The following is a 12,362-nucleotide window of genomic DNA, read 5'->3' on the forward strand; positions in this document are numbered from 1 at the left end:
AGTATGAAGCAGGTATTATGGAATTATACTCATTAGTGGCAAAGCTAGAATTTAATTCTGGTGTGACTGATTGGGAAGTTCAACACTTAACCACTTCACTATGAAAAAATTTAGTTTTATTTAACAAATAGTTTTCTCTTATAGGCCCTTTTAAAATGTAAATTCAAGTATTAACATGTTGAGTTTGATATGTATATGAGATAATGATGGTTAAGGACTAAGTTTAAATATATATATATAATATATATATTTAAATATATAAATTTAATAGTCCCCAGCCTATAGTTTTCACATAAAACAAATGTGAAAAAAAAATCATGATTTGCATCTTTTCTGGATAAATTGGCTGAGGAATAAGAACTCTGAACAAAGGTAAAGAAGGATGACTCAAAATGTAATTTATTGGAAATCATGTAAGGAGAAAGAGTAATGAATGACAAACAGTATAATAGTCTCACCTCTAGGTAAGTTTAAGTAATATATGGGCCACATTTTTTGTTGAACTTAGCAAATAAGTGTATTGATGTCATTTTTGGGGTTGTAGGAATAGAAGCCCATTTTCAGAGGTTTGAGGTAGAAATGATATTGTGTAGAAGTAGTAGTTTCATATGAAACTGGCTCTGCAAAGAGAGATGTGAAATAAGAAAAAGAAGAGAAACCCTTCTAAATAGAAGTGGATTGGAAAGGTTCTTGGAAGAAGGAGGACTTGAGAATAGAATAGGAGACATAGTGAAAAATACTCAAAATTTATTAGCCAAGCTTCAAAGACTAAAAGATTTCCAATATATTTTGAGTACAGGATTGGGTTTGCCAGAATGGAGGATACAATTAGACACACTTTCCCCAACAGACAGTGTGCACAATGGGCTACTTAAAGAGGCATGTGTGATGAATTGTTCTGTGTGTCCTTGAAATGGGACAAATGAGTCTCATGAATCAAGTGTGGTAAAGTTTGCTAGTGTCTGAAAGAGGGACACTTTGACTTTCCTAGAATTTCATTGCTTGCAAAATTTTAAAAGAATTTTTTGAATGAAAGTGTGTAAATATTTACTTGTTCATTTATGGGTGTGTAGTGAGGAGAAAATATATATTTAATTTTTAAAGTATAAGAAGTAATTGATACATGAATATAAAGTAAAATTTACATAAAATATCTGTAGGGCCAGAAAGTACCAAAACTTTATTTCATCAATCATAGTTCCTCTGCGTTTGAATATAATTAGCAATGTGTTTTGTGCAGTTGGGTATAGCTAACTCCATTTCATAATTACACTCAAGTCCCCAATGTAGGTTTTTCCTGAGCAAGAAGAAAAAACTATAGGTTTTCTTTTCTATATTTTTATATAACATGCATAAGGGAAAGAAAGACCAATAAATCACTAGAACCCATGTATCTTCTATATATATAGAAATATTCAGCCAGCTGTCAGAGCTTGTGCAGCCAAGAACCTCAAATGAGCTGACCTACTTTTAGTTTGGTTCAGTGTTACTTTTTCCATCTCAGTTAATTATACCTTTAGAGACAATTCACATTTGTTTACTTTTTAAAAAAGAGAGAGAAAAAAGAAAATTCTCTTTTCTCCTTAGTAATTTTGATGACCCTATGTTTCTTATGATTCTTCTAATTTTTAAAATAAAACATTATTTCACTTTGAAGAAATATTCTTTTAAGTTTTTTTTTTTTTTCACCTGTAACTACTTCCTTTTCTGTGTCAGAAAGGAAAAGTCTTTCAAATTGCAGAAATGGCAGTCAAATCTCTGCCACGTTTATCAATGTCATTTTGCTCCCACGGGAGATGATTTTTCTCTCATTTCCAAGATGTCAAATGTATACCAGAGAAAGAACATATACAAGTTGACAAATAGAAAGCGTGTGAGGATCAGAAACGGGGACTTACATCCTCTTCAGTCATCGTTAGACTAAATTTTTAATCTCTCTGTGCTTCCGTAAAACTATCTATAAAATGAGGATTGTGATCTTGCCACTGTAACATTCATACTGAAGGAATTAGTAAATCATTTCTTTTGAAATTATGTAAGGTTCCCATGACAAATGTCTTAGCTAATCATGTGCTTTTGTAAAATACATAATGCCACAGCACCAGGGCAATGTTATATTAGGTAATTACAAAAATGTGTAATTTCTGAGAGGTCAGTTTCTAGTATGGTAATTGGTGCTTAGCGCAATGTCATGCAAAAAATAGAAAGTAAAGAGAAAAATGTAGAAAGTATGTGAAATGACAAATGTTAGATACATTTGTTACCAATCAACATATTATTGTACTATTTATTGCTTAAAAATCTGAAAATATTTCTACAATAGTCAGAAAAGAATAAACTACATTGTGGTATCAGGTAAATTTCTCAACGAGTATTGTTTTAACAATAAAAACTTTTATTGTTCTTTCATTTAAAGTCAAATTCAGATTAAGCAGCCCTCCTCCCTTATGAAACTGTCCTATATGAACAAATGGGTCTGTAACTTGTCATGAAAGGTAAAAACAATATGCAAATATCACTTTCATTAACTAAATATAATTCAGACAAGAAATAATACATCTTGTTTACCTTCTAATCTTGAGAATTAAAGACATTAGCCCACTAAGATGCAATGTGATTCAAAACTACAGCTTAGTTCTATGTGTAGGAAATGAAATGGTTTGGTAAACTCATAGCGTTGTTTATGCCACAATTCCTCAAGGAAGTATAGTTCTCAAAAATAAAACTTCACAAATAGGGGTTATTTAAAAGAAATTGATAATCACACACACACACACACTATATATATATATATATATATATATATATATATATGCACATACACTCTATCTATCTATATATACAGATATTTTAAAAATTTGCAGCACATTAACCAGTTAACACCTGAAACATTTTATATTGCAAACATAACTGAAATAAATATCATTTATTAAATTTACAGTTTGAGGCTTGACTTATATTTCATATTTGTGATTTAAATTTATTTCAATTGCTAGGGATGTGCTTTCTTACAGTAATGAGTATTGATCTCTCTATTTTTCTATTGTTTCTCTTTTTATTTTTTAACACGGGTTGGAGGTTTTGAAACTACATTTCCCAGAGTCACATTCATCTATGGTTCTATACGTAATTTCTGTCCTTGAGAAACACTTGCTTGAGATTAGAATGGTATCAAAATAATTTTTATCTTCTCCATCAACAGTGATGGCAGATAATTGGGTTTCTCAGGGTCGTGTTTTGAAGTACTCTTTATTCCTTTGCCATGTGCGCATTTTAGAGTGAAAGAAAGTCTGTGAAGTATGCAGAAGTTCCCTGAATGTTTCTGATTTATAAGCAGCAAAAACGATTTTCAAGAAATATAGTCTTTTAAAAAAGAAGAAAAAATATGTTTTGATAGAACAATGTTTCCCCATTTAAATAAATAAATAAAATTTCCACACCCTAATCCCTGGAACCTATGAATATGTTCTCTTACATGGCAAAAGGGACGCTGCAGAAGCATTTAAGATTAAGGAAATTAAGATGAGAGATAATCCTGGATTATCCAGGTGGCCACAATCTAACCACATTAGCACTTAAAAATGGAGAGCCTTTCCTGGTTCTGGTCAGAGGGTATGTGACTATGGGAGAAGAGTTAGAGGATGCAACATTGCTGACCTTGAAGACCTAAGATGGTAGGGGTTTGAACCAAGGTATATAGGCAGACTCCAGAGGCCAGAAAAGACCAGGAAATTGATTCTCCACTAGAGTTGCCAGAAAGGAATGCGGCCCTGATGACATCTTAGCCTGCTGAGACTTGCTTTGAACTTCTGACCACAAGAACTAGAAAACAACACATTCACATTTTTAAGCCACTAAATTTGTAATAATTTGTTATAGCAGCAATAAGAAGCTGATATAGGTAATTTCCTACATGCAAGGGAGAAAGATATTTTCTTTTTTTAATCAAAGAAATCAGAAAATTCCATATTGTTGTTTGAGTATTTGTTTAAATTGTGCATAAAGTCTGAAGTCTGTCCAGATTTCAGTGGAGATTATTCTATTTGGAAGATTTTCAGATCTGAAAATTTCCCTGCATCTGTCCATGAATCCAAATACATAGATGGGTAGTGGAGTTGAGGGTTTGTGAGGAGGTCTTCATAAAGGAACAAGCTTGGGGGTGGCGCCAAGATGGCTGACTAGAAGCAGCACCATTCAGAAGCTCCCGTAGAATAAAAACGTAGAAAGCATGTGAATCCTTCACCAGCAAACAAGGTGTTCAGGGTCTCTCATTAAAATTGACTAGAGTCTGACATGACCCACGGAGAGAAGGAAGAGCAGTGTGGTGTGGCAGCCCAACTGAGAGTCATACAGAGGAGAGCCCCTTTCCCCTAGCCAACTCCCCAGGGAGAGGGGCAACCGGCACTGGCTGTGGTTGCCTGCTGCCTCAGCCTTTTGAGCTCCTTGGGGGAGGGGCAGCAGCCAGCACTGGGAGTTTGAACTGCTTAACATGCTAAGATTCCTGGGTGAGGAAAGGGCAGCACACATTTCTATAGCTTCAGGGTGTGCTTTTCTGCTGCTGGACAGCTTGGTCCCAAGGCTTGTCCCCACAGCCCAACACATCAGCTGTGGCAGTCTGCAGCTAGAGTGCCTCTTCAGGTCTAACCCTGCCCCATCCTTCCTTAGTGGGTGGGGCTTCCCTGCAGGATCTCCAATAACTCCAGTCAGAAGCTCAGGGACAGAATTCGGATCTCCCTGGGCCTGAGATCCTGGGGAAGGGGTGACAACAGTCTCTATGGATCGGCAGATTTAGCCTCTCTTCCTGGTGGTTCTGAGAAATCTGGGCACTCCAGACAAGTGGATTTGCCCCCAGTGAAACACACCCTCTCCACTGAGGGACAAAGGGTTTCATTAAACGGGTTCTGCTCCCCATGCCACCCAACTGGGTGAGACCGCCCTACAGGAGTTGTCAGATAGCCTATACAGGAGCAATCCTACTGGCATCAGGTTGGTGGCCCTCAAGCTCAGAGGTCCCAGAAGAAGGAGTAGGCACCCATCTTTGCTGCTCTTCAGCCCTCCTTGAGTGACATCTCCAGGCACTGGAGCGAATCAGATGAATAGGGCCTAAAGTGAACCCCCAGCAAACTGCAGAAGCCCTACAGAAGAGGGACTTGACTCCTGAAAGAAAACCAAGCAGAAAGCAACAACAACAGCGTTATCATCATCAACAACAACAACAAAAAGGCCCCCATGAAAACCCTATCCAAGTGTTGGCAACCTCAAAGACTGAAACCAGACAAACTAATGAAGATGAGAAAGAATCAACAGAAATATACTGAAAACCCAAAAGGCCAGAGTGCCTCTTCTCCTCCAAATGATAGCAATGTCTCTCCATTAGGGGTGCAGAACTGGATGGAGGATCATATGGACCAATCGACAGAAGTAGGCTTCAGAAGATGGGTAATAAAAAACTACACTGAGCTAAAAGAGCATGTTCTAACCCAATGCCAAGAAGCTAAGAAACTTGATAAAATGTTAGAGGAATTTTTAACTGGAATAATTAGTTTTGAGAGGAATATAAACGACCTGATGGAGATGAAAATCACAGCTTGAGAACTTCGTGGAGCATACACAAGTCTCAACAGCTGAACTGATGGAGTGGAAGTAAGGATATCAGAATCTGAAGACCTTACTGAAATAAGACTTGCAGACAAAAATAGAGAAAAAAGAATGAAAAGGAATGAACAAATCTCCACGAAATACAGGACTTCAGAAAAAGACTGAACCTACTATTGATTGGAGTACCAGAGAGAGACAAGGAGAATGGAAACAAGCTGGAAAACACCTTTCAGGATATTACTCGGGAGAATGTCCTCAACCTAGCAAGACAGGCCAACATGAAAATTCAGGAAATATAGAGAACATCATTAAGATACTCCATGAGAAGATCAACCCCAAGACACATAATGATCAGATTCTCCAAGGTTGAAATGAGGGAAAAGCTGTTCAGGACAGCCAGAGAGAAAGGCCGTGTCACATACAAAGGGAAGTCCATCAAACTAACAGCAGACCTCTCAGCAGAAACTCTACAAGCCAGAAAAGATTGGGGGCCAATATTCAACATTCTTAAAAACAATATTTTCAATCTAGAATTTCATATCCAGCTACACTAAGCTTCATAATCAAAGGAGAAATAAAATCCTTTCCAGACAAGCAAATGCTGAGGAATTTCATTGCCACCATGCCTGCCCTCAAGAACTCCTGAAAGAAGCAATAAATATGGAAAGAGAAAACCAATACCAGCCACTGCAAAAACACACCAAGAAATGAAGACCAATGTCACTTCAAAGAAACTGTATCAACTAGTGTGCAAAATAACCAAATAGCATCATGATGACAGTATGAAATTCAAATATAACGATACTAACCTTAAGTGTAAATGGGCAGAATACCCCAATTAAAAGACACAGACTGGCAAATTTGATAAAGAGACAAGAATCATTGATGTGCTGTATTCAGGAGACCCATCTTACATGCAAACACAAACACAGGCTCAAAATAAACAGATGGAGGAAAATTTCCAAGAAAATGGTAAGCAAAAGAATAATAATAGAAAGCAGGGGTTGCAATCCTAGTCTCTGACAAAACCAACTTTAAATCAACAAAGATAAAAAAAAAAAGACCAAAAAAGGGCATTAAATAATGGTAAAGGGAACAATTAAACAAGAAGAGCTGACTATTCTAAATATTTATGCACCCAATATGGGAGCACCCAGATTCATCCAACAAGTTTTTAGAGACCTACAAAGAGACTTAGACTCCCACACAATAATAGTGGGAGACTTCAACACCCCACTGTCAATATTAGACAGATCAATGACACAGAAAATTAACAAGGATATTCAGGACTTGAACTCAGCTCTGGAACAAGTGGACCTAGTAGATGTCTACAGAACTCTCTACTCCAAATCAACAGAATATATATTATTCTCAGCACCACATGACACTTATTCCAAAATTGACCAGATAATTGAAAGTAAAACACTTCTCCACAAATGCAAATAAACTGAAATCATAGCGAACAGTCTCTCAGACCACAGTGCAATCAAATTAGAAGTCAGGATTAAGAAACTCAGTCAAAACCACACAATTTCATGGAAGTTAAACAACCTGCTCTTGAATAACTCCTGGGCAAATAATGAAACTAAGGCAGAAATCAAGAAGTTCTTTGAAATAAATGAGAACAAAGAGACAGCATACCAGAGTCTCTGGGACACACCTAAAGCAGTGTTAAGAGGAACATTTGTAGCACTAAATGCCTACATCAAAAAGCTCGAAAGATCTCAAATTGACACCCTAACCTCATAATTAAAAGATATGGAGAGACAAGAGCAAACTAATACAAAAGCTAGCAGAAGACAAGAAAAGCTAAAACCTGAGAAGAACTGAAGGAGATAGAGATACGAAAAACCCTCCAAAAAATCAATGAATCCAAGAGATAGATTTTGAATAAATTAACAAAATAAATAGGTTGCTAGCTAGACTAATAAAGAAGAAGAGAGAGAAGAATCAAATAGACTCTATAAAAATGATAAAGGGAATATCACCACTGATTCTACAGAAATACAAACTATCATCGGAGAATACTATAAACCCCTCTACACAAATGAAGTAGAAAATCTAGAAGAAATGAATAAATTCCTGGATGCATACACCCTACAAAGACTAACCCAGTAAGAAATTGAATCCCTGAATAGACTAACAATGAACTCTGAAATTCAGGCTGTAATTAATAGCCTACCAACCAAAAAAAAAAAAAAAAAAAGCCTAGGATCAGACAGATTCACAGCTGAATTCTACCAGAAATACAATGATGAGCTGGTAACATTTCTTCTGAAACTATTCCAAACAATTGAAAAGGAGGAGCTCCTCCCTGACTCATTTTATGAAGACAGCATCATCTTGATACCAAAACTGGGAAGACACAACAAGAAAAGAAAACTTCAGGCTAATATTACTGGTGAACATCAATGAAAATCCTCAATAAAATACTAGCAAACCAAATCCAGCAGCACATCAAAAAGCTTATCCACCATGATCAAGTCTACTTCATCCCTGGGATGCAAGACTGGTTCAACATATGCAAATCAATAATCTTAATCCATTACATAAACAGAACCAAATTTTAAAAACACATGATTATCTCAATAGATGCAGAAAAGGCCTGTGATAAAATTCAACATATTTTCAAGTTAAAATGACTCAATAAACTTGGTATTGATGGAACATATCTCAAAATTATAAGAGCTATTTATGACAAGCCCACATCCAATATTATATTGAATGGTCAAAAGCTGGAAGCATTCCTTTTGAAAACTGGTTCAAGACAAGCATGTCATCTCTCACCACTCCTAATCAACATAGAGTTAAAAGTTCTGGCTAGGGCAATCAGGCAAGACAAAGAAGTAAAGGTATTTAAATAGGAAGAGAGGAAATCAAGTGTGTCTGTTTGCAGATGACATGATTATATATTTAGAAAACACCATCGTCTCAGCCCAAAAACTTATTGAACTGATAAGCAACTTCAGCAAAACCTCAGGATACAAAATCAATGTGCAAAAATCACAAGCATTCCTTTACATCAACAATGGGCAAGCAGAGGCAAATAATGAATGAACTTCCATTCACAATCGCCACAGAGAATAAAGTGCCTAGGAAGACAGCTAACAAGGGAGGCAAAGGACCTCTTCAAGTAGAACTACAAACCACTGCTCAAGGAAATAAGAGAGGACACAAACAAATGAAAAAATATTCCATCCTCATGCATAGGAAGAATCAATATCACAAATAATGGCCATACTGCCCAAAGTAGTTTATAGATTCCATGCTATTCCCATCAAACCACCATGACATTCTTCACAGAATTAGAATAACTGTTTTACATTTTATATGGAATCAAAGAAGACCCCGTATATCTAACACAATCCTACGCAAAAAGAACAAAGCTGGAGGCATCATGCTGCACGACTTCCAACTCTACTACAAGGCTACAGTATCAAAAATAGCATGGTACTGGTACCAAATTAGATACATAAACCAGTAGAGCAGAACAGAGACCTCAGAAATAACACCACATATCTACAACAATCTGATCTCTGACAAACTTGACAAAAACAAGCAATGGGGATAGGATCTCCTATTCAGTACATGGTGCTGGGAAAACTGGCTAGCCATATGCAGAAAACAAACTGGACCCCTTCCTTATACCTTATATAAAAATTAACACAAAGTGGATTAAATATTTAAATGTGAAACCCAAACCATAAAAACTCTAGAAGAAAACCTATGTAGTACCATTCAGGATGTAGGCATGGGCAAAGACTTCATGCCAAAAATGCCAAAAGCAATTGCAACAAAAGCCAAAATTGACAAATGTTATCTAATTAAACTAAAGAGCTTCTGCACAACAAAAAAAACTAGCATCAGAATGAACAGGCCACCTACAGAATGGGAGAAAATTTTTGCAATCTACTCGTCTGACAATGGTCTAATATCCAGAATTTACAAGGAACTTAAACATACTTATCAGAATAAAACAACCCCATCAAAAAGTGGGCGAAGGATATGAACAGACACTTCTCTAAATAAGACATTTATGCAGCCAGCAAACATACAAAAAAAAAAACTCAACATCACTGATCATCAGAGAAATGCAAAACCACAATTAGATATCATCTCATGCCTGTCAGAATGGCGATTATTAAAAAGTCAGGAAACAATAGATGCTGGAGAAGCTGTGGGGAAATAGGAACACTTTTACCCTGTTGGTGGGAACATAAATTACTTCAACCATTGTGGAAGACAGTATAGTGATTCCTCAAGGATCTAGAACCAGAACTACCATTTGACCCAGCAATCCCATTACCGGATATATACCCAAAGGAATGAAACTTATTCTACTATAAACACACAGGCACACGTATGTCTATTGCAGCACTGTTTACAATAGCAAAGACATGGAACCAACCTGAATGCCCATCAATGATAGATTAGATTTTAAAAATGTGGCACATATACACCATGAAATGCTATGTGCTATGCAGCCGTAAAAAGGAATGAGATGGTATCCTTTGCTGGGACATAGATGAAGCTGGAAGCCATCATCCTCAGGAAACTAACACAGGAACAGAAAACCAAACACTGCATGTTCTCACTCATAAGTGGGAGTTGAACATTGAGAACACATGAACACAGAGACCGGAACAACACATACCAGGGCCTGTTGAGGGGTAGGGGCTGAAGGGAGATAACCTAGAGAATGGGTCAATAGGTACAGCAAACCACAATGGCACACGTGTACCTATGTAACAAACATGCACATTCTGCACATGTATCCCTTTTTTTTAAGAAATAAAACAGAAACAAGACAATAAAAAGTCTTTTTTTTAAATTTGAGCTTGTTCCACTTGAATCAAAAGACTTCTGAAACCACTCCAATAGTCCCATATAAATGATATTTACAGATTTTTGAATAAATATAGAAATTGGCCCTCTGTCTTGAAACTTGAAACTCAAATTTGTCTCATTTCAGTGACTTCCTTAGGGAATCAACCCTCAGGCACGGTACTGAAATTGACCAGATCACCGTGTCCAGACAATGAGAAACCCAACCTCTTATCCATCATGATTGTTTCCTTACCCCTTCATAATTCCTGTTTTGCCACCTTCCCTACTATATAAAACCCATTGATTTAGTTGGTCAAGGAGATAGATTTGAGATTTTACCTCTCATTGGCATGACTGCAGCACCACATTAAAGCCTTTATCCCTGGCAATACTCACTAACTCAGTGATTGACATTCTGTGTAGTGAGCAGCAGGACATAGATAGAATCCCTGGTGTTCCACTAGTTCCAATAATAGTTCCATCAACTATAGTGGCTATGCTGTCCTCTCTTGTCTTAAGGAAGCAGGTGGATCCTTGTTTCCCCAAACATTAGAAGCTAGATAAGCCTCTAGTATTCTCCATTCACCAGTTACAATAGCTGAACATAAGAATGCTATTGCAAATGTTGCAGGAGAATATTATAATTGTGTCAATTCAATCACTTATTTCATGTAAAAATTTCATAAATTACTACCAGTCCAATTAACATTTACTCATAGCTGACTTGTTCTTGAACATCCTTTTATTTCTAAGTCACTTGAAAAGACAAGATGCTTTTGTTAGTTAATGCCTAGTGCAATTAGTTTACTTTGAAATATTGATTTTACATTAAGGAAGATAAATGCTAAAGTATTGGCAAATGAATGTTGTTTTTATACAGACTGACATTTTACAGATAAAAAGACATTGTGCTGTCACTGCACTGTCAGTGATGTACAATTACTATATGTACATTATTTTCTAGATACAGCAGTATCTAGGACAGTGAGCCTGAACTTTTAATATCCTGGTTGAAGAGTACAGATCAAAATCTTTATATCTAGATTAAACACACACATAACTGTATGTACTTATATATCAGGATATATCATATTGCCCTCCCTCCCTTTTTTCTCTTAAGAAAAGCTACTCTTGGAAAGCTTATAGGACTTTTTTATGGCTGATATGGTTTAGATTTGTGTCTCCACCCAAATCTTATGGTCAGTTGCATCCCCACTGTCAGAAGTGGGGCCTGGTGGAAGGTGATTTGATCCTGAGGGCGGATTTCTCATGAATGGTTTAACATTACCTCCTTGGTGCTGTCCTCAAGATAGTGAGTGACTTCTTGCAAGATCTGGTCATTGAAAAGTGTGCAGCATCTCCACCACTTCTCTCTTGCTTCTGCTATGGCCATGTGGTGTGCCTACTCCCCATGATAAGCATATGTATAACAGACTAAGGTGATGAGATAACACCTGCTGTGGCTCAGTGCCACTTGAGACCCAGTGGCTGAGGTAACAACAGTGAGACAGTGACCACACCTGTGGAGAATCATAAAAGAACAAAGGACAGGCAATTTCCTAGGAGATTTTGGAATCTTGACCTGTGAGAAATCTGAAAGCTTTCTCCTGACTTTGGGAGCTGTATCTCTGAAGGACTGCCCATAGAAGAGCAGCTTCACCTATCACTGATCAGCACCCGGGTGAGACTTCCATACTTGCTTGAGTTCCTCTCTAAGTGGATTGGTCTCCTGAGCCTCTGCTGTGGTTCATTACACCCTATTGCCTTTAATAATTGTATTGTGAATGTTTGTTTGATTATGCATGTGTAAATTTCTTACAATAAAGCATAAACTTGTGAATCACTCATTGCCTATTGAGTCAAAAGCAAAAGTTAGCATACTGCCGAAGGAACATTGTTAATGTTACTGAAACACTAGGGGTTCAGTCTAGGTCCTG

At 37.0% G+C, this 12,362-nt stretch overlaps 1 long non-coding RNA gene across 8 annotated transcripts in view; it reads right to left on the reverse strand.

Moving 5' to 3' along the window:
* LOC105489110 (uncharacterized) overlaps positions 1 to 11,935 on the reverse strand; it is a 70,388-nt gene extending 58,453 nt beyond the window's left edge. For 4 of the 8 annotated variants that reach the window (XR_011612565.1, XR_011612570.1, XR_011612568.1 and 1 more), the window contains exon 1: positions 11,714 to 11,935. This is a non-coding gene — a long non-coding RNA (uncharacterized lncRNA). The remainder of the gene's footprint in view (positions 1 to 11,713) is intronic. The other 4 variants (XR_011612564.1, XR_011612567.1, XR_011612566.1 and 1 more) reach the window with 1 other exon arrangement.
* Between the last annotated feature and the right edge of the window lie 427 nt (positions 11,936 to 12,362).

The sequence above is a fragment of the Macaca nemestrina genome, chromosome 14 (genome assembly GCF_043159975.1).
Source record: "Macaca nemestrina isolate mMacNem1 chromosome 14, mMacNem.hap1, whole genome shotgun sequence".
NCBI classification, from domain to species: Eukaryota; Metazoa; Chordata; class Mammalia; order Primates; family Cercopithecidae; genus Macaca; species Macaca nemestrina.